Source organism: Podarcis tiliguerta, assembly GCF_965153285.1.
Source record: "Podarcis tiliguerta genome assembly, chromosome: 7".
Taxonomy (NCBI): Eukaryota; Metazoa; Chordata; class Lepidosauria; order Squamata; family Lacertidae; genus Podarcis; species Podarcis tiliguerta.
The window spans coordinates 75,822,154-75,845,099 of NC_139540.1; the positions used below are offsets into that span (position 1 = coordinate 75,822,154).

Here is a 22,946-nt window from a genome sequence, read left to right on the forward strand (position 1 = left end):
TTGGGTATGGGAGGGGTGAAATCTCCTCACAGAATCTTTAAACACTCAGCTAATGGCCATTTGTAGGCAGATGTAAGCTTTCCACCTATGAGTTCCTCGCTGGTTGCTTCCGTAAACTAGCTGCTAGGTGCACAGTCAAAATAATACACCAATCTGCTATAGTGGGAAGCTGGATTCTATCCCTCATTTAATCTTCCTTGGCAACACTGGCAAAAGCTGAGAGGCCAATTTTTTTACCTGGACTACATATCATCGCTTGATCAGCTCTGTTCTGTTTAAACGTTATAAAAGACCTATCCCTTGGTTGAGATATCAAAAACAGCATGCCTGCAGTCCACGGCTCTGTCAAGAACAATGAGTGGCATCCGGTCTCCTTCTGTCATATGTAGAGATTGTTGGTTGTTCATTTGAGGGACAATGTCAGAAGGAGCAGAAGCTTAAAATGCCACCTTGATGGTGGACCATTAGATGGCTGTGACAGTGCCACTCGGCAGGTATATTTGGAATGGGGGATTTGTATGACTCACTCTTGTATCACAACTGAGGGTTTATCTGTATTAATGGATACGAAGGCCGGGTCAGAGTAAGTTGGAATTTTCATCTGTATTATACAGTGTGATGCTCTGGCAGTTTTGAAAGGCTCCACTTCAGCAGACCTCTATCATTTCTAAAGACAAAACGCTGAAAAACAAGAGCATCTGTGATTACTTGCATTCCTCCAGTATTACAGGTCAGCTAAGCCAACGCTTATCATTATAAATCATTTTATTTCCACCGTTGTTGTGGCTCGAGAGCGTTTAGTTATAGGATCAGGAGGCACAGAAGCGAGCACAGAGAAATTTGAGAACAGGGTTAAAATGAGGAGAGCAGCCATGATCGGGTGCTGTACTTATTACAAACCTGTCACTTCGAGTCACCTTTCTTGTTAGTTGTTCCTTGCCAAGCAGTGGAGTGTGGCAGCCGGAATGCGGGGAGCCGGAGGTGAAGTTACTGTGGGAGATCAGACTTGGGAAGGTGCAGAGATGCAAGACCAGATAGAATGTGAAGTGGAGCACAAGATTCTCACTGGCGGGAGATAGAGCAATTGAGTAACAAGCACCACCAAAAGGGGAAGAAATACATCAGGGTAAGATAATGAAACAGATGAGAGCTCGGTGATATCATGTTGTACCGTGCCTTTCTAAATAAGGTGTTTTATAAATAAACAGTATTTTATTTGTTTCCAAAATATTTTACTATTATGATTATGATTATTTTAAAAAAGGTAAAGATAAAGAAGGGACCCGGGTGGCACTGTGGGTAAAAGCCTCAGCGCCTAGGACTTGCCGATCGAAAGGTCAGCGGTTCGAATCCCCGCAGCGGGGTGCGCTCTCGTCGCGCGGTCCCAGCGCCTGCCAACCTAGCAGTTCGAAAGCACCCCCGGGTGCAAGTAGATAAATAGGGACCGCTTACTAGCGGGAAGGTAAACGGCGTTCCGTGTGCTGCGCTGGCTCGCCAGATGCAGCTTGTCACGCTGGCCACGTGACCCGGAAGTGTCTTCGGACAGCGCTGGCTCCCGGCCTCTAGAGTGAGATGAGCGCACAACCCTAGAGTCTGTCAAGACTGGCCCGTACGGGCAGGGGTACCTTTACCTTTACCTTTTAAAGATAAAGAACCCCGGATGGTTAAGTCCAGTCAAAGGCAACTATGAGGTTGCGGTGCTCATCTTGCTTTCAGGCCGATGGAGCTGGCGTTTGTCCACAGACAGCTTTCTGGGTCATGTGGCCAGCATGACTAAACCACTTTTGGTGCAGCGGAACACTGTGGCAGAAACCAGAGTGCACGGAAACGCTGTTTACCTTCTTGCCGCAGGTGTACCTATTTATCTACTTGCACTGGTGTGCTTTCGAAATGCTAGGTTGGTAGGAGTTGGGATGGAGTGATGGGAGCTCACCCCGTTGTGGGGATTCGAACCGCCGACCTTCTGATCAACAAGTCCAAGAGACTCAGTGTTTAGACCACAGCCCCACCTGTGTCCTGCACTGTTATGGAACATGCATTCCCAGACATCAGTCAATGAGAAAGTTATTAACAGGTAAGTGTAAGTCAGCCCAGGGTTAAGTGGTTAAGTTAGTGGAAGGTTTACAGTGCAATTCCATGCATGTCTACTCAGAAGTGTGCTCTGTTGAGTTTAATGGGGCTTCCTCCAAAAGAAGTAGGAATAAGATTACAGAAACCAGAGCGCACACAAAGGCTGTTTACCTTCCCGCCGCAATGGTATCTATCTATCTACTTGCACTGGTGTGTTTTCGAACTGCGAGGTTGGCAGGAGCCGGGATGGAGCGACAGGAGCTTACCCTGTCACGGGGATTCGAACCGCTGACCTTCTGATTGTATTTGCTTCTGGGTTACATTGGTAATAAAAAAGGTAAAGGTAAAGGACCCCTGGACAGTTAAATCCAGTCAAAGGGGTCTACGGGGTTGTGGCGCTCATCTCACTTTCAGGCCGAGGGAGTTGGCGTTTATCCGCAGGCAGCTTTCCAGGTCATGTGGCCAGCATGACTAAACCGCTTCTGGTGCAACGGAACACCATGACGGAAACCAGAGCGCACGAAAACACTATTATTATTATGGTTCATGACATAAAAATGTGAGATATAAAGTACAAAATACATAATAAAACAAAAACAAACAAATAACCCCCACCTCTTCCCACAAACACATATTAAAAGGTGTTAGAGGTTAATCAACCAAAGGCCTGGTTGAAGAGGAATGATATGGGAGATACATGTTTTGTTGCACCTGGGGCAGAAGAAGGCGTCCAGTTTTGCTGCTGCAGATGCACCATGGAGCTTCCTCTCTCTGCGCTCCTAGAATCATAGAATCATAGAGTTGGAAGAGACCATAAGGGCCATCGAGTCCAACCCCCTGCCAAGCAGGAAACACCATCAGAGCACTCCTGACATATGGTTGTCAAGCCTCTGCTTAAAGACCTCCAAAGAAGGAGACTCCACCACACTCCTTGGCAGCAAATTCCACTGTCAAACAGCTCTGACTGTCAGGAGTTCTTCCTAATGTTTAGGTGGAATCTTCTTTCTTGTAGTTTGGATCCATTGTTCCTTGTCCGCTTCTCTGGAGCAGCAGAAAACAACCTTTCTCCCTCCTCTATGTGACATCCTTTTATATATTTGAACATGGCTATCATATCACCCCTTAACCTCCTCTTCTCCAGGCTAAACATGCCCAGCTCCCTTAGCCGTTCCTCATAAGGCATCGTTTCCAGGCCTTTGACCATTTTGGTTGCCCTCCTCTGGACTCCTCCTGGTGGTCATTCCGCCTCTGGTCACTGCTATAAATACACGACATGATTTCCAGTCTCCAGGCACCTTAGACGTACCAGCAGTGTCTAAGGCTGCCGTTTCCAAGCTGGCGCCCTCCAGATATTTTGGAATACAACTCTTGGCTTTTTGTTGTTGTTGCATATCCTTTTTTTTTTTTTACTGAAAACCCTGCTTTTCCTGGATTGGGCATGCAATTTTTTTCATTAAACGCATTAAACACACACTCCTTCTCTCTTTCATAATGTGGACAGAAAGGGGTTCTGTTCCTCCCCCCTCATGGACACTTTTTCTTTCTTCCTTAGTTAGGCAGAGAGCCACAGCAAGGCTGTCTAATTCATCATCTCCCCAGCTCTGATTCCTCATGTTGAGGGTCAATGTGTGTTGCGCAGTAGGGCATTGATTTGCTGCATGTAGCTCGCCTTCCTTTTATTTTTCATCATTAGTACCTGACTCAGTACCTGGTGACGGGCTGACTGCTACCACCGAGATCATGCTATGAAGAACTATATATTTTTTTTTCAACAATTGAGATGAAACGCCTGGGTGTGTGTGTTTTTTTTATTTATTTAAAAAATGATTTGGTAAGCCAGCTTGACAGCTGGATCATTAGAGGCATGAAAAATGCATGGGGTATTTAAAAACAACAACAAAATGTGGCTGATACGCTGTGCTTGCAGGTAACAGAACAAATCTACATTTGTAAATTGTCTCCCAAAAATCAGGAATCCAGGAAAAGAAAATGCCTTCGGTCTGTAGAAAGGAATTTATTTAATTAATTAAACCTGCCACAGCAATTGACATAATACGTACTGTTCTCTGGTCTTTGCTGTAGACCACTTTGAAAGGCCCTTCTTCCATCTTAGGGACAATAATGTTTATGGTTTTTTTTTCAAAAATAATCTTAGGAATGATAATGCTACAGTCTTGTCAGAGAAAGATGCTGCCCATTATTAAAGAAGTCGTGATCAAAGGGAATGGCACTTCAGATTCCCGAAAAATGCGTTCAGAAGGGAAACTGGATGTACGGTAGGAGTAATATAGGCTTTGCTTTTACACCAGAAAAATAGGTGTTAAAGAAGGATAGAACTTTCTTTATGTATGCTACAACAGCAGCAAGAATACTCATCGCAAAGTATTGGAAGACACAAGAACTACCCACTCTGGAAGAATGGCAGATGAAGGTGATGGACTACATGGAACTGGCAAAAATGACTGGCAGAATCAGAGACCAGGGAGAAGAGACGGTGGAGGAAGACTGGAAGAAATTTAAAGACTATTTACAGAAATCTTATAAAATTAATGAATGTTAGAATGACGTTGGATGGAGGTTAAAGGGTTATTAGTAATAATGTGGTGAAGTAGTACGGAAAATTCGAAGGTTAAAAAGATGAAGAATTAAAGGTATAATACAGTAAGATAAAGATAAAGATAAGACAGAGGGAAGGGATTTGCTGATTAAATATTTGAATTGGAATACAGAGAGGGGAGGTGTGGGGAAGTCTGGGAAACAAGTAAATGTAAGAAATACTATGAAAATGGAATTGCTTTTACTTGTTTTTCTTTTTATTTTTGTATTTTTCTTTTTCTTTTTTTATGTGAAAGTCTTAATAAAATATTATTTTAATATATATATATATATATATATAGGCTTTGCTTTTGCACTAGGAACCAGTCCCAAACAAAACTGATCTTAGCCTCATATCTGAAGCACCCAAAGCAGTTGCGTGTCGAGGTCCCCAGGGCCACCCCAATAACTGACACATCACACAGAAATTTTTGTTTAAGGTTTTTGGCATAATTTTGGCCACAACTTTATTAAAATACAAAAATGCGAGTGGTTGCTTAGGCATTGGTTGTGACTATCTGCCCAATGGAGGACAGACTGACATTCCACATGCCTGCGAAAGTCAGAAAAGGGGAATACACTTGGGGGTAGCGATGGAGCAGGGAACCTGCCCTCAGCCCTCCCCAAATGCAACCAGGGGCTCTTGCATGGCCCTAGCCCCCTTGACAGGGTGGACAAAAGCAATAGTGAGCCCCTGTATTCCTTTAACGGAATCCCTTGCAGCAGCATTAGAGGGGCAGGCACAGCTAATCCATGCCCCTCAACCAACCAAACCATATACCAATGCCTAACCGCAACCTTACAAGTTGTGACAATTTGCTATGCAGTAGGAAAAAACCAAATGGCCCCAGCCAATCAGCCAGATGGACAAAATTCCTACCGGGGCCCTGCCCCAAAAGCAGATGACCCCATAGGCATAGCAAGGTCAAAGCGAACAACCCTAAATATAGGGAGGGGGGCGGGCAATCTGATGCACTGGGCGAAAAGAGGAAGCTCTACACCCCGTGCAGGGAGTTATAGCATTTCTGGCTGTCAATCAACAAATGGCAACATTAACTTCTTTCCAACAATAAGGGAAGCCCAATCACATCAGTGGCCAACGATCAATTAGCCTGCCCCACAACTTTGGAGTGTCCTGTCAGCCCCCACTGCAACACGTGCTCTCCATGAAGGAGAACACACTTGAATGTAAAACTAGGAGCTTGGCAGCCTCCATGAAGCTAGGAACTTGGACTGATTCTTTTCTGCTGCAAAGAGAAGTGTGATCTGCAGAGGAGAAGCATCTTGGGGGAGGGGGTGGTGACTTGTGCCTAAGAAGAGGCCATTCCAACATTTTCTCCCTCCAATTCTCTGGTGTAAATGGAAGAGGCACACTGCTTTGCAGTTAGGTCTATGAACCTGCATTGGTGTGTTGCCGAAATCAACTTGAAACGAGCCTGGAAGCACCGGCTTAAAGTGCATCCTCGAGGCTCACTGGAAACATCTGCTTAGGTCAACGTAGATTCTCCTGAGCAACAGATGTCTTCATCAAGGCATGTCTGGAGAGATGGAGCTGAATTTGAGGCACTCAGTGTTGGTCCGTGTGGCTGCCAGAATATGTGGAAGTCTGGATGAAGCGGAGATCTGTATATAGTTTTGTTTCTAGTTTTATATGTAGACCAGTAGTGCTATGCAACTTGTCATGTAAATAATAGAGACTTTAGAGAAGAACTGGATGGGTGAGGTGGTTATTCCTTGGTAATTCGTCAAGAGAAGGCTGGACTGCCGCGGCTGTGAAGATGCAGGAAGACTTTCTGCTTAACTCTGCTGAGACAGAGAAAATAAACCCCAGGAGTTGACGCTTATGCAATAGCAGCCTGAATCTCTAGACCCATGTTTGCCACCAAACATCTAGCTTCAGTCAGAATGGCCAGGAAAATGGATACATTTCACTATTAAAAGGCTTATGAGTCCTGCTTTAAATGATCCGTGGAAAATATCGCCTTAGACAGTATACAGTTGCTAGCATTGCTTTTTAAAAAATGCATGAATTGGTCTTTGCATGCCTAATGTAAGGTTGTGGATTACTTTGTCACCATAATCAGCAGCAAGCTGCTTTCCTATGTGCTACATGGCAAATAGCATTCTGGACAATCCAAGCTGGTCATTAAAAATGTATATTTTGGGATTTGGATCTCCAATAGCCTTTATTATCTTAACTTTTTCCAATACCCTCTTTCTGGATACCGTGAAGAGCCAACAGATTTTATATTGGTGGTCACTGCATTGCACAAGGCATGTTTTCTCCCCCCCCCCCCAATAAGCCCATCTTGTATGAATATAAAGCATTGTTATGCTGCCTTGCTTATTCAATAAGCACTAATAAATAGAACATGCAAAAAGGTAGTGCCGTTTTTGAATAAACGAGATAGCCAGAATACTAGCAATGGTTAGTAACAGTACTATGGATTTTCTCCAACTGGATTGGCAGATTAAAAGTTCCTTTGGCGTACATGTATTATTCACAGAATAAAACAGCAGCAAAATGTGTAGATTAGGTAGAGAACAACTCCCTATATTCTGGTCTGCTCTTCCAACCTTCTGACAAGAAACAGCCTAGGCTTCCTACACAGGACTGCCTTAGAATCATAGAATCATAGAGTTGAAAGAGACCACAAGGGCCATCGAGTCCAACCCCCTGCCAAGCAGGAAACACCATCAGAGCACTCCTGACATATGGTTGTCAAGCCTCTGCTTAAAGACCTCAAAAGAAGGAGACTCCACCACACTCCTTGGCAGCAAATTCCACTGTCGAACAGCTCTTACTGTCAGGAAGTTCTTCCTAATGTTTAGGTGGAATCTTCTTTCTTGTAGTTTGGTTGCCCTCCTCTGGACACGTTCCAGTTTGTCAGTGTCCTTCTTGAACTGTGGTGCCCAGAACTGGACACAGTACTCCAGGTGAGGTCTGACCAGAGCAGAATACAGTGGCACTATTACTTCCCTTGATCTAGATGCTATACTATTGATGCAGCCCAGAATTGCATTGGCTTTTTTAGCTGCCGCATCACACTGTTGGCTCATGTCAAGTTTGTGGTCAACCAAGACTCCTAGATCCTTTTCACATGTACTGCTCTCAAGCCAGGTGTCACCCATCTTGTATTTGTGCCTCTCATTTTTTTTGCCCAAGTGCAATACTTTACATTTCTCCCTGTTAAAATTCATCTTGTTTGTTTTGGCCCAGTTCTCTAATCTGTCAAGGTTGTTTTGAAGTGTGATCCTGTCCTCTGGGGTGTTAGCCACCCCTCCCAGTTTGGTGTCATCTGCAAATTTGATCAGGATGCCCTTGAGTCCATCATCCAAGTCATTGATAAAGAAGTTGAATAAGACCGGGCCCAAGACAGAACCCTGTGGCACCCCACTAGTCACTCTTCTCCAGGATGAAGAGGGACCATTGATGAGCACCCTTTGGGTTCGGTCCGTCAGCCAGTTACAAATCCACTGAGTGGTAGCATAGTCAAGACCGCACTGCGTTCCCTTCATCTACCAGGCTTGTAATTCTGCTTTTGCGCACTATATATGTTTGATATTTGTACTCAATATAAAAAAAAGAAATCAATCTGAAAACCAGCTTTGTCAATAACAGCAGGATGGTAATTTAAAATATATTAAAATGCAGCTTAAATTTTAAATGTAACAATGGCCTTTGCAAAGAGTTAGTAGGTATACCAATCTGCTGCAACAAAAATAGCAGTGCCTTGTGATGCCCTGGAGACAAATAGATTTACTATAGCATAAACTTTGTTGGAGCTGAGTTCTACAGTAAATCTATTAAGTCTCTAAACTGCCACAATAACTCTCTTCTTCTTCTTTTAAGGAATGAAGTTTGGGTGAATCCAAATTTTTAAACCAGTCCCACAAACCCCACACTTTATTGAAGCTAGCAGGCCTTTGAACAGGCAGTCCTTCCGTAACCTCTGAAGAGATGCAATCTAGTGAATAAGAACACATTGCAAACAGACTCCTGTTCTCCTGGGTGTAGATCAAACTCAAAAACAGTGACACTTCCATTTATGAGAGCGACTTCAAAGATGCAGTTATGGTCACGACTTGTAAACAGAACTCCTGTAGCAAGCAAAATGGTCATTAAAAACAAGCAAGCAAACAAACAAGAAAATTATTTGCTACTTTTTCATTTTAAAGTCTTTCTGCCTAGGGCTCGTTGTAGACAGAGACTGGGGCTGGCAATAACTGAGATTTCAGTTTAAGTCAAGTGAAGAGTTGCGTGTCGAGGTCCCCAAGTCACCCCCCAAATAACTCACAATGCACACTTAATTTTTGTTTAAGGTTTTTGGCATAATTTTGGCCACAACTTTATTTAAATACAAAACCGTGAGTGGTTGTTTAGGCATTGGTTAAGACTATCTGTCCCCCCGCCTGGGGACAGAACTGACTTCCGGGCACCACCAAAAGACAGTGCGGGGGAAAGCAAGTCGGGGAGAAATGGAGCTGAGTCACAGACCCTCAATTCTCATCCGCATGCTCCCCGAAGGCTTGCCGGCCCTAGTCCCATTCCAGGGATTGGACGAAAAGATGGCAAGCCCCAGGATTCCTTTAACGGAACTCCCTTTCCGCAGCAACCATGGAGGGGCAGGCACAGCCTATCCTAACCCCTCCTCCATCAATTTATAACCAATGCCTAACCGCAACCTTACAAGTTGTGACGATTTGCTACGCAGTAGGCAAAAACCAAATGGCCCAGCCAATCAGCCAGATGGACAAAATTCCTACCAGGCCCCTGCCCCAACGGCAGACGACCCCATGACAGGCATAGCAAGGTGAATGCAACAACCCCTTACTCAAGGGCGGGTGGGCGGGTGATCTGTTGCACACAGCAAAGAGAAAGCTCCAGGCTGTGTGCAGAGTATTTAAACATTTTACTCCTCCCACCAAAATTGCAACATAACTTTTACCCCAGCAACCCAGTGAACCAATCACTGCCCCAGGCCATCTTTAGAGACCCTGCCTGGTAACAGAGGGGTGGCTCAGCAGACCCCACCGCAACACGTGCTCTCCATGAAGGAGAACACACTTTTCAAGTACAGTGGTACCTCGGGTTCACCGAACCTGGATGTACTGGAACAGGTTACTTCTGGGTTTTGGCGCTCGCACATGTGCAGAAGCACTAAATCGCGCTTTGCGCATGCACAGAAGCACCAAATTGTGACACATATGCAGACGTGGTGCTACGGGTTGTCTGCGCGGATCACGTTTGCAACCCAAGGTTCCACTGTACAAGCTTTATATAAACTATGTTAAAATCAGGACAAATAACTTGTCAACTGCCCTGGGAAAAATGGGATACCCTGTTTTTTCTCGTGAGAGGGCAGCGGCCAAAATGGTCGCAACAATCTCACACAATTTTGGAATGCACTTTGTCTGGCATGGTGCCCCATAACACACGTTTTGGGGTGCCATGCAAGTTCACTGTCCTGGAAAAATCACTTTTTGCAGGGCAGTGATCTTGTGGGGCACCCTGTAAGGTAAACCCCCCCACATAAATCTTGCCATTCCCTCCCAGTGTGGTGTAGTGGTTAAGAGCAGTAGTCACGTAATCTGGGTAACCGGGTTCGCGTCTCCGCTCCTCCACATGCAGCTGCTGGGTGACCTTGGGCCAGTCACACTTCTCTGAAGTCACTCAGCCCCACTCACCTCACAGAGTGTTTGTTGTGGGGGAGGAAGGGAAAGGAGAATGTTAGCCGCTTTGAGACTCCTTAAAGGGAGTGAAAGGCAGTATATCAAATCCAAATTCTTCTTCTCTTCTTCTTCTTCTTGCATTGTGTAACTGTATGATATTCCCGGCCCAAGCAGAGGAACTGGTCCCATCAGCGTAGGGGCTGGAACTTGCATCCTAGAACTGGTGCAAAAGGGCAAATTAATCCTTCATCTTTTTATCATGAATAATTCTACTGGATTCATCAAAAAGCTGCCTGAGCACAGACGAAAAGACTGCCTACCAACCAGTATTTTGTTCACAGCTTCAACAAGTAAACACTGTTCTGTCAGTCAGGTAATAATGGGATATAAGGACTGCTATAACCCTCTGTGTGTTTTCCCTATGTGAGCTCACATTTTTCTAGGTCCCATTCCTTGCGTCCTTTGTTATGCCTGGTTCCACTGGGGACTGGGCAAAATTTGGAAGTCAAAAGTTGGAAATCTTGACAGTGTGGGTTTGGGTGGGTGGGGATTTCCAGGGAAAGACCCAAAACAACACAATGAGGAGAGCATTGCCTAAGTGAAGGGGCTGTTCATTACAGAGTGCTAATTACAGAACTGTAAGTTTGCCTTCCTATTTTTGTTTTGTTTAGAGAACAATTTCCCTCTCTTATGAATTCATGAAGCTGAATCACTCTGCATCCTTGCACTACAACCTGTTATTCATTCAGTGATGTTTTCATTTTCAAACGCCCTGCCTGACTTTGCGCATAAGTTTGCAAAGTGGTGTAATGCATCATTTATGTTTTCCCACCTTTCTTGACTGATAGCCTTCTTGACTGTCAATTGCATGGTAATATTCTGCAAAGGGAAGAAAGTATGTGTGTGCCTGCATGGGAGATTTAGTTGTCCTGGAACTCAAGTGCATCCACCTATGAACAAATGCACAAAATAAAAAGCATAAGTTGGGATTACAGAAGATCATTTGATAGACAACAAAGGCCCCAAGAGAAGGCATTTAGAGATGAGTATGGAAATAAATGAAGCAAGTGTGATCTACTTAGCTGAGCAAGAGTCTTTGAGCAAAGGGGAGCATAATAGCAAGACTTTGTTTACTAATGAGATGGTGCATCTATAATATATATTGTAATGAAATTTCCAAAATCGTAATTATAGGGAAGGGGTTGTAAATGCCAACTACTGTATAATGTGGCAATCTTTCCTATTTTTTAAAAAATAATTGCTTACTATAATAAACAGCTTAACAAAATTCATCATGTAACTCCAAAGGTTTCATTACAACTCCAAAGCCTTCAGTAAAAACTGTTAGGAACTGGATAATGTTTATGTGGCGCTGTGGTCTAAATCACAGAGCCTAGGGCTTGCCAATCGGAAGGTCAGCGGTTCGAATCCCCGCGACAGGGTGAGCTCCCATTGCTCGGTCCCAGCTCCTGCCAACCTAGCAGTTCAAAAGCACGACAAAGTGCAAGTAGATAAATAGGTACTGCTCCAGCAGGAAGGTAAAGGGCATTTCTGTGCGCTGCTCTGGTCCACCAGAAGCTGCTTCGTCATGCTGGCCACATGACCCGGAAGCTGTACACCGGCTCCCTTGGCCAATAAAGCAAGATGAGCGTCGCAACCCCAGGGTCGTTTGTGACTGGGCTTAACTGTCAGAGGTCCTTTACCTTTTTAATGTTTATATATTCTATACTGGCAAGTTGCAATGCCAGTGTTAAATGTGTCTTATATACATCCCTGAATCAAAATCGAAGATTGGAGGAGCAACTCCACCCAAGCATCCCTTTCTACACATGCAACCAATCCTTCCATTGTAGTGAAACTATTCCAAGAATGTGAGACCCCCATGGCCATTTCCAGATGACCTGTTTATTGACCATTCATCCTGGTTTGTTTGCACAAAGTTTGCTGGGAGGTTGAATGATGCCAGCTATTTATTCAGTATTCATTCTTATTTGCTTGCTGGGCAGAACTCCAGCCAAGTAGTTGGCCTGTACTTTATGAGCACGTAGCTGCCACCCTGAAGCTCTCATGGTAAAAAAATGGGAGGGGCTGAACCTAGCAACCAATTTTCAGTATTGCACCTAGCACCAGCTGACAAGATCTCCCACAGCTGGTGTTCTGAAGCTGTTGCTGTCAAAAAGGAAGTGAGGTACCAGTCAAGGAACCATCTAACTTGCTTTTGACACCCCTTTTTTGCACTACAGTGGTACCTCGGGTTAAGTACTTAATTCGTTCCAGAGGTCCGTTCTTAACCTGAAACTGTTCTTAACCTGAAGCACCACTTTAGTTAATGGGGCCTCCTGCTGCTGCCGCGCCGCCAGAGCATGATTTCTGTTCTTATCCTGAAGCAAAGTTCTTAACTTGAAGCACTATTTCTGTTCTTATCCTGAAACGAAGTTCTTAACTTGAAGCACTATTTCTGGGTTAGCGGAGTCTGTAACCTGAAGCGTATGTAACCCGAGGTACCACTGTATCTGCCTAGATCCTACTATGTTGCTGCCATTTTGAAAGGAGATGCAATGAAATGTACAAGTGTCTTTAGCTTATTCACCCAAGCTCAGTTGTCTGCATCCGAACCAACCCCTTCCATCTGCAGGCAACTGCAAAAGGGACAAGAAGATCTGCCACATTTACTAAGTCGCCCTGAACACTTCTATGGAAAGATGAGACAGACGTATAAGAAACAATGTCTGCCACATAATTTTTTGTTTTTGTTTTTAGTAACTGTGAGTTGTCCTAAAGGTCTGGATCAGTGCTTGAATTATTGGGATGGGGGCTGTGAGGAAGACAGGAGGGCCCTTAGTGAAACCCAACAGCTTCATCAGCTTACTCCCTGCAGATTATGCTATTTCCTTCCCTACTCTGTAGCCATATTAAAATGGTATCTAAGGAGACCATTATAAAATGGTATCTAAGGAGACCACTAAAGGCAGTGTGGTACCCTCAGCGCTTCCTAAAATTTGTTCACTGTCTTGATACTGAATGCAACATTGAAAAATACAGAACCCTAGTTTCACTGGAGCCGGCCAGTTTTGCTAAACTACATGTTAATTCCCCTTTAGCAATGGGTATGGAAAACTGCATGTAAGCTAGGTAAAGGTAAAGGGACCCCTGACCATTAGGTCCAGTCGTGACCGACTCTGGGGTTGCGGCGCTCATCTCGCTTTATTGGCCGAGGGAGACGGCGTACAGCTCCCGGGTCATGTGGCCAGCATGACTAAGCTGCTTCTGACGAACCAGAGTAGCGCACGGAAACGCCATTTACCTTCCCACTGGAGCAGTACCTATTTATCTACTTGCACTTTGACGTGCTTTTGAACTGCTAGGTTGGCAAGAGCAGGGACTGAGCAACGGGAGCTCATCCCGTCATGGGAATTTGAACCACCGACCTTCTGATCAGTAAGTCCTAGGCTCTGTGGTTTAACTCACAGCGCCACCCGCGTCCCTGCATGTAAGCTACTTCAGTTCTATTGACTTCAGCTGGATTCAGGCAAACTAAATGTGCGCCGGTTTGCAGCCTTTGGTGGTAGGCATTTCTGAAATACCACAAAAGGGAAATGGTAGCGGTGCCAAGAGAGCCAAGGTTATGCAAGGTCGTACAACTACTTTGAATTCTTCCTACTGTGATTTCCTCCCCATCAAACCCCCGGTACAACTATCCTCACAATGGCACATATCTAATTAAAGTCAGTGGCAATTGAACAACCATGAACCCAGACTTTTATAAAAGATGATTTATGTGTCTGAATGGAGACTGTAATCCTGGTTTTCTTATTCAATTAAATGTTTAAGTGCTCTATAGCATCCAAATGAAGGTTAAGTTCTAAGTGATTAAGATCAGTTGCACTGAAGAGTTTTTAACAAGACAAGACTTATATGATAACCTGGTTATAAAATCTGAGCTTTTCAGAGCGGTGAAAGCTAACAATACAGAATGGACCTCCAAGGTTGCTGCAACTAGTGAGATTTACCCAGTGCAATGTTTCTAGAGTTTTCTTGGCAGGGATACTGGAGTGGCGTGCCGGTTCCTGCTCCAGGTGGATCACTTTTGGTCAAAACTCTCCACTATGACCTGTCCATCTTGGGTGCCCTGCTCGGCATAGTTCATAGCTTCTCTGAGTTATTCAAGCCCCTTCGCCATGGCAAGGCAGTGATCCATGGAGGGGGATGGATGAATCCCTAGCCGGAATTAAGATTGCCGGAAGAAATATCAACAACCTCAGATATGCAGATGACACACCTTGATGGCAGAAAGTGAGGAGGAATTAAAGAACCTTTTAATGAGGGTGAAAGAGGAGAGCGCAAAATATGGTCTGAAGCTCAACATCAAAAAAACGAAGATCATGGCCACTGGTCCCATCACCTCCTGGCAAATAGAAGGGGAGGAAATGGAGGCAGTGAGAGATTTTACTTTCTTGGGCTCCATGATCACTGCAAATGGTGACAGCAGTCACAAAATTAAAAGACGCCTGCTTCTTGGGAGAAAAGCAATGACAAACCTAGACAGCAACTTAAAAAGCAGAGACATCAACAAAGCTCCGTATAGTTAAAGCTATGGTTTTACCAGTAGTGATGTATGGAAGTGAGAGCTGGACCATAAAGAAGGCTGATTGTCGAAGAATTGATGCTTTTGAATTATGGTGCTAGAGGAGACTCTTGAGAGTACCATGGACTGCAAGAAGATCAAACCTCTCCATTCTGAAGGAAATCAGCCCTGAGTGCTCACTGGAAGGACAGATCGTGAAGCTGAGGCTCCAATACTTTGGCCACCTCATGAGAAGAGAGGACTCCCTGGAAAAGACCCTGATGTTGGGAAAGATGGAGGGCACAAGGAGAAGGGGACGACAGAGGACAAGATGGTTGGACAGTGTTCTTGAAGCTACCAGCATGAGTTTGACCAAACTGCGGGTGGCAGTGGAAGACAGGAGTGCCTGGCGTGCTCTGGTCCATGGGGTCACGAAGAGTCGGACACGACTGAACGACTAAACAACAACAACAAGGATGTTGTGGGCACAGAGCACAAAGCTGAAGGGGTGCATCTTCATCATCTACCGTATTCTTCGCTCCATAAGACACACCTGACCATAGTTTTTAGAGGAGGGATGCAAGAAAAAAAATATTATTTAAAGGCAGCGCTGAGCAGAGCCTGTGTGCATCCCAGGCTCTGCTCAGCGCTCCCTTTCATGAGCTGCGTGGAGTGTGTGTGCGGCGCTCGCAGGCTTTTCTGCGAGGTGGGGGAAGGGACAGAGGGTCTAAGCCAGAAGCTAGAACAGCAAGAGTGATCCCTCTCACTGTTCTGGCTTCTGGGATAGCTGTGCAGCCTGTATTCTCTACATAAGACGCACACATTTCCCATTACTTTTTAGGAGGGAAAAAGTGTGTCTTATAGAGCGAAAAATATGGTATATTTATATGGGTACCTAATCAAAGTTAGTGGGGGTGCCAAATGCTGTCCTTGCTGAAGGTACCGTATTACCCAATCCACCATAGCTCAAATGTTGACTCAGCAGCAAAGCAATCCAAAATGGAGTGTTAAATAGAGCTGCAACTCAACCTGGAAACTGAAGACAGAGAACAGTTTAGTATAGCGATTCTGATGACCAAGCGGAATGCATTAGCACTGCACCGACGAATAAAGAGGTTTGATGAGTAAGGAGGAAGGGGGGGAAAAACCACTGGAAGACTGACAAAAGTCCTGGTAGAGTCATTTTCCCCCTGCTTATATAGAAAGGAGAAAACCGGGGTGAAAAGATCACAAGGGCTGCCTTTGCCGCAATTGTCTGAGAGATTTCCAGCCCCTGTTAACAATAATTGCTGTGCGCTTGGCTCATCCCTGTTATCTTAAAACGTAGGTTGCGGCAGGAAGGATAAGGCCACACCATTTCACAGGCTATCCAAAGATGCAGCATGAACTGGCAAAGGATGACCTCGAGAAACACCCTTGGCAGGAGACAGCACAGCGTGGAAAAAAAGGAAGCAAGGAGGAAAAGCATAAAATAGGGGATTGCCACTCCTGGCCAAGGTTTCAATACCATATGCTTCTGTCTCTGTGTTTTGCTTGTTCAGAACAAAAAGTATTGCTGTAAAACTTGCCTCACCAGATGCACACTTCCTTCTGAACAGGAGTTGGCTGCCTTAAAGGTCAGCAGATGGACAGGTGATGGATAAACCGCTAAGCTGAACAATCACACCCAAGAGTCAGTATTGTTAGGCATTGGAGGTCTTATTGGAACACGAGTGCAGGAGAAGTTGGAGAGGCTGGCTGAAGTTTACTCAACGCTTTCTGATACCAGAGACACCCTCCTGGCTGTATTCACCAGCATATATCCAGTGGAACAGACTGTGCATTGTTATTAGCTGGAATAATTGACTACAAGAGCTGCAGCTACGGCTAATTTAGTCAGGATTACTGTCTCGGGCTGTAGCTCCCAGTACTCTAATAGAGGTCTTGCTGAACAGTAATTATTGTACATGCCTGTCAACTACAAGAAGTATTTTGAGATAGTTTTTATCATCAGACAAAAAAGTGCTGGAATTATTTATAGGTGCGACCAGAATATAATAAATGTTAAAGCAAGGCCGGCTGTTTTGCACATTTAAAACCAAGTGAATTGTTGGGACTGTGAGTTGATTGGTCTGTGCAGGATTCCTCATTTGGAGTAGATTAGCATGGGTCGTGTATTAGGGTTGTTCTGTGGCAAGTATTGAATTAAGGTGCTAAGCCTGAAGACCATAGAAGTGTTTAGTATCATTGCTTAATTGACACTGAAATAGTGAATGGCTGTGTGTATTGCTGAGAAAGTTTAACATCAGAAAATGCCACTGGAGTATACTAAGTGGTCTCTGAACTCCTTGATGGGTTGATTATTAACTACTGTTTTTTTCTGCTAGCTGGCATGTGAGTGTTTAACCTTAAATCAGGTAACAAAGGTATTTGGTTGCAAATCTCCATTTTGCAAGAGAGTTGCCTTTATTCTTTTGTTCCCAGTTTCTGTGGAAGTAAAGACGTGTAAATGACCATCTCCAGTGAGTGAATACAGGCAAAATGGAGACAATAAGGAGAGACAGACCTTTCATTTTAGATCTGTTTGGAGTATTTAATATTTCATATTCAGCTGAGTCATTGCTGGACTTGCACATGATCTTCTGGATATTTTGGATTTACTGTTCTGTTTTGGAGAAAGTAAAGCTTTAATTAAACTTATGGGCTTTGGCAATGTTTTGTTTCCCAAAACGAACCAGTTTTTGTGCATCCAGTCACATTACGTTGTACAATATTAACATCTGCAATAGAGAGAGGAAGGTGGCAGAAGAGCTGGGGCCTCAAATAGCTGTAAGGTAGGAAAGAAAGTGGGAAAATGGGAACATGAGTGCCGACCAGAGGCTCCTTCCCCCATTAGAGGATTGGCAGAAAGGGGCCCTACATCCCTACAAGTAGGCTAGGGATGAAGAACCTGTGGTTCTTCAGATGTTGTTTGACTAGGTAAAGGTAAAGGCACCCCTGACCATTAGGTCCAGTTGTGGCCAACTCTGGGCTTGCGGCGCTCACCTCGCTTTATTGGCCGAGGGAGCCGGCGTACAGCTTCCAGGTCATGTGGCCAGCATGACTAAGCCACTTCTGGCGAACCAGAGCAGCACACGGAAACGCCGTTTACCTTCCTGCCAGAGCGGTACCTATTTATCTATTTGCACTTTGACGTGCTTTCGAACTGCTAGGTTGGCAGGAGCAGGGACCGAGCAACGGGAGCTCACCCCGTTGTGGGGATTCGAACCACCGACCTTCTGATCAGCAAGTCCTAGGCTCTGTGGTTTAACCCACAGCGCCACCCGCGTCCCTACAGCTCCCATTATCCCATCATCATGCTAGCTGGGGTTGATAGCAGTTAGATTCCAACAAAATCTGGAGGGAATTGGTTCCCCATCCCTGCCAGAGATACTGCTAGATGAGTCTCACTCTACACAGAAGCATAAGAGTGAGATGGAGGAATATTGGTAGGGATGGAACTTTTGTCATGCTTAAAACAAATTTGTATACTAGATGAGGCTGTTTGCCATTTGTAAGCCGAAGTCCTTAAACAGAAACATCTCTCCTCGTGATCACTTTGTGGACATATTTTTTATAAATGGGGAAATCTTGAATAGAACAGTGATGTTTGAATTTAAAATTACTATTCTTGAAAAGTGTTAGGAAAAGTAATAGCAATTTGCTGAGGAACCCTTCAGAACAAAAGCATGTTGCGCGGTATTTCAGAAGAGGAACCTTTATGGTCACTATTATGTAAATAAGCTTTGTATTCTGTTAATGCCATTTTAAGTGTCTCCAAGAGAACTCTGCAGGCCAGTCACGTAGCAAAGCTGCCAGTGAGACTGGACAATCCATCTAAAATGCCATTTTGAAAAGACATTTCATTTCCTTGTATAAAGCATTGAGAATCAACCCAGTGAATATCTGCTGGAAGCAATTGCTGCATTCAAGATGCCATGTAATGAAATCCTCTGCCCTTGGCGGTAGGAAATCAATAATTTCTTTATTCAATGGTTGAAATAACAAAACAGAGATTATACAGATCTGGATGAAAATATATCTTATACATGCATAGCTAAAAACAAAGCAAGTGCTATGAAGAAGTCTTTGGATGCAGTTGTAAGAGCCCACTAGGATCCTGGTGATCTGTTGAAATAGCGCTGCTTATCACCACCTCGCTTGCGACTAGCCTGTTGCGAGCAGAAGGCAAGATGGTGGAAAAATCCCTAGCAGAAGTGACTCTTCTTTGTTTTCACCAAGCACTGCCCTATCGCCGTACCCCGGAGCCACAGTAGAATTCACATGAGCTTCTTGTGCAGCTTATGAAATATCTGTTGTTCTCCAGTTTTATTATCATTTTTCAAAAGGACACTGTGTTTTGATTAGTGATGGGTGAGCTCCCGTAGGCTTAGTTTGGCTTGGAACAGGCAATCTGATACCCAAACACTCTGAGTGTTGGGTTGGAAATGAGTTGTTTCCCTTTTCACTCTCCCCTCCCTTGGTGTGTAGAATGAATGCTGCCCTGGTGCCAGGAATCCATAGTAATGACATGTGTCCTGGGGAAATGATATCTTCCAGGATCCCTGGTGCCTGTTACACTGCCGTCATGGTTCTCAGGGTGTCAGGGGAAGGTGGAGAAGGAATTTGTTTGGTCCACTTTTTGCTACGGACCAACCCGATCTTGCTTCTGAAGTTCCTTACAGATTGGAATGCAGTTCTCATTCTGATAATGTACCGTATTTTTCGCTCCATAAGACACACCTTTTCCCTCCTAAAAAGTAAGGGGAAATGTCTGTGCGTCTTATGGAGCGAATGCAGGCAGGAGGCTCTGCTACCTTTAAAGAGCCACGTGGAGTGTGTATACGGCTCTTGGGGGCTTTACCCTGAGAAGGGAGAAGGGCAGCCCATCAGTCCCTTCTCCCACCTCGTGGAAAAGCCCCCAAGAGCCGCACGCACGCTCTGCACAGCTCTTTAAAGGGAGCACGCCTCTTGGGGGCTTTTCTCCAAGGAGGGAGAAGGGACTGATGGGCTGCTCTCTGTCCCTTCCCACACTTCCCAGAAAAGCCAGCAAGAGCCAGTGCCAGGCTCTGCTCAGCGCTCCCTTGTAAGGGCTCCCTTTCGTCCCTCATCCCACTTTGCTGAGAAGCCAGCAGAACAAGAGCCGCTGTGCAGCTATCGCTTTTGCTCTGCTGGCTTCTCAGCAAAGAGGGAGGAGGGATGGAAGGGTTTAAAGCAAGAAAAGCGAGAGCTGCTTACATGCTCTGTGCAGAATATTTTTTTCTTGCTTTCCCCCTCTAAAAACTAGGTGCGTCTTATGGAGCAAAGATACGGTACTTCTTTGAGTGGATGCAATGCATTTTAGTGCACAAAGATGCACACTAAAACACATATTTTACATAAAAGATGCATGCAAAATGTGTATGTATATTCCTGGGGAATGTATTGAAAATCCTTGACAAGTTTGCCTAATGGCCTGTAGTCCCAAGTGTTTCCCCTTTAAGGACTGAGGTTCTTAAAAAGTGTGTGGAGCCTATGATCCATAGGCTGGAATCATAAGCTCTAAATACATTGCTAGAGCAAGTTCTCACTACATGCTGGGGCAACAACATTTGCCCTGCCAACCATGCCCCCCTTTCCTTTGGGCTCTGTTGCCAGACCAGAAGAGGACTCTGTCCAAATTACCAAAAACACAGCAATCAAGTCCAATAAATTCCAAATCTGTAGATAAAGGCTCCAATTCTGTAGATTGACGGATGAAAGACCAGAGGAATCCAATATATAACAGGAAAAAAATCACAGGAACATTACAGATTAGTGGTCCCTTAATCCAGTTCAGAAAATCTTTATCAAGAGTTAATTTGCATGCATGGGTTCAGCAAACCATGCAATACCCAAGTACAATTCAATGATCGAAAAAACCTTGCCAGTGTAAGGTGAGAGTTAAGGCCATCTCATGTTGGCTCAAGCTCCACAATGCTGGGAAGTAAGCTATGGTAGATGCATCAATGGAGTCAGTAATGATGTTGCGCGATGTTACAAAGTTTGCTTGCTCGCAATTTATCCTCCATGCTCCACATGGTTATTTTGCTGCCTGAGGCAGAGAAGAAAAGGGTAAAGGTAAAGGACCCCGTCAGTTAAGTCCAGTTGTGGATGACTCTGGGGTTGTGGCGCTCATCTCGCTTTACTGGCCGATGGAGCCGGTGTTTGTCCACAGATAGTTTTTATGGGTCATGTGGCCAGCATGACTAAGCCGCTTCTGGCGAAACCAGAGCAGCTCACGGAAATGCCATTTACCTTCCCACCGCAGCAGTGCCTATTTATCTACTTGCACAGGTGTGCTTTCAAACTGCTAGGTTGGCAGGAGCAGGGGCCAAGCAACGGGAGCTCACCCTGTCGCGGGGATTCAAACCGCCAACCTTCTGATCGGCAAGCTCAAGAGGCTCAGTGGTTTAGACCACAGCGCCACTCCTTATTTCTGAATACAGAAGCAGACAGGACTGGCAGTTGTCTTTCATGGGGAGTTGTGTGTGTGTGTGTGTGTGTGAGGGTGTATGTATTTGTGGTGTGCATGTATTGGGGTGGCGTTGTGTCATGACCTGGTGAGGGGTTTGCAATGTAGGCTAGGGCAGCATGTTTGGTGAGGTTTGCCTGTAGGATGCTCAAATGGCTGTGGGGTGTGGTCTTCCAGGACAGTTCCTCAGATTTCCATATGTGCTTATGGGCCAAAAAAAGGTTGACAAATGCTCTTCGAGCTACTTCACACCATACAGTCATAACTAATGGAAAAATCACTGTACGTAGCTTCCACTAGATGGCTGCCTCAGCAAACGCTGAAGTCCTGGCAAATTGTCACTTCAAAATTTAAAATGCGCATGCACAGTAGTTTGCCAGTAGTTGCTGTCTTAGGCGTTATGGGGGAGCAAAATCCTGATAACTTTTGCACTGCCGCTCAGAACTTCATCAAACACAAACCTTGATCTGAATTAGGCAGTCTGCAAAGCATCTTGGAATATGTTGGCCTGTTTTGGCCTGGGAACCAAAGTAAATCTTGTGGTCAGTGAATATTTCTACTAATAGTGTTGTTAAAGAAGCTCTCGGTGTTCTATCACATTCCTTTTTAAAAAATGAAAAAACCAAACTTAATAAGGAAAATATAAACAATAATAAGGGGGGAATCACCAGTGCTTTTTTTCTTTAAAAAATGTTTAGGGATACTCTCATTGACTCAAGAAAACCACGATTTTATAGTTCAAATCGGGGGAAAGAAATACAGCAAATGGACCAAAGTACAAAGATTCTCAAAATGTTAGGGGTATGCGTACCCCTGCTCTCCCCCCCCCCCGAAAAAGCACTGGGAATCATAATTTTTATAATGGAATAAGTTGATCTCATATACCTTTCAAACACTGATTGCATATTTTTTTCCTTATCTTTTACATTCACAACTCTCCTTTTCTCGAACTAAATTCTTGTATTCCACAGCACTCAGGATATTGGTGTTAGTTCTGCGATAGAAGTTAGCTTGATTGTCTAAATGTCCTATGGGGAAAACCAAAGCATTCTGATGGGGAAAATGCTTACCTCTACTCCACATACTGGGTGTCAAGATCAACTCATGCCTGGAACCAGAACAGGACAAGAAAGAAGACCGAAAACAAACCCCAGCATGGCTTGAGATCAATGGAAGCCAGTATACAATCAGGCCAACCCTGAAACCAAAACCCAGAAAGTTGCACTACTTGGGAAAAACATGAAAAATGGATTCACCCTTTAGTTGCTTAGTGGTTATCTCCCAATAACCACTAATGTAACAACCCCATGTCTCAGTTTCTGTTTTCCAGCCCTGGGGATACCACAGATACCCCTGCTAAGAAGATTCCAGTCTGGGTTTGGGCAATTATTTCCTCCTCAATGGCAGCATTACACTACTGATAATATGAGAATTGGGGTTCTGGTTAACAAACAATCCGTACAATTCAGAACAATGCAAATACTTGTCAGTTCTGCATAGAAACTAATGAATAAAAAATGGTTTATTTTTGTC

The 22,946-nt window shown here is 44.5% G+C and overlaps 2 long non-coding RNA genes across 3 annotated transcripts; one reads left to right on the plus strand and one right to left on the minus strand.

Annotated features, from left to right (window-relative positions):
* Window positions 1-584: 584 nt before the first annotated feature.
* Window positions 585-22,429, minus strand: LOC310681745. Its single transcript, XR_014513576.1, has 2 exons — window positions 22,299-22,429; window positions 585-681 (listed from the first exon to the last, which is right to left on the minus strand). It is a non-coding gene; the product is annotated as an uncharacterized lncRNA (long non-coding RNA).
* LOC310681663 lies at window positions 674-17,510 on the plus strand. Of its 2 annotated transcripts, none has more exons than XR_014513467.1 (3): window positions 674-1,126; window positions 4,226-4,346; window positions 17,366-17,510. It is a non-coding gene; the product is annotated as an uncharacterized lncRNA (long non-coding RNA). The 2 variants fall into 2 exon arrangements; XR_014513468.1 differs by lacking the exon at window positions 17,366-17,510 and adding an exon at window positions 8,519-8,918.
* Window positions 22,430-22,946: the final 517 nt, after the last annotated feature.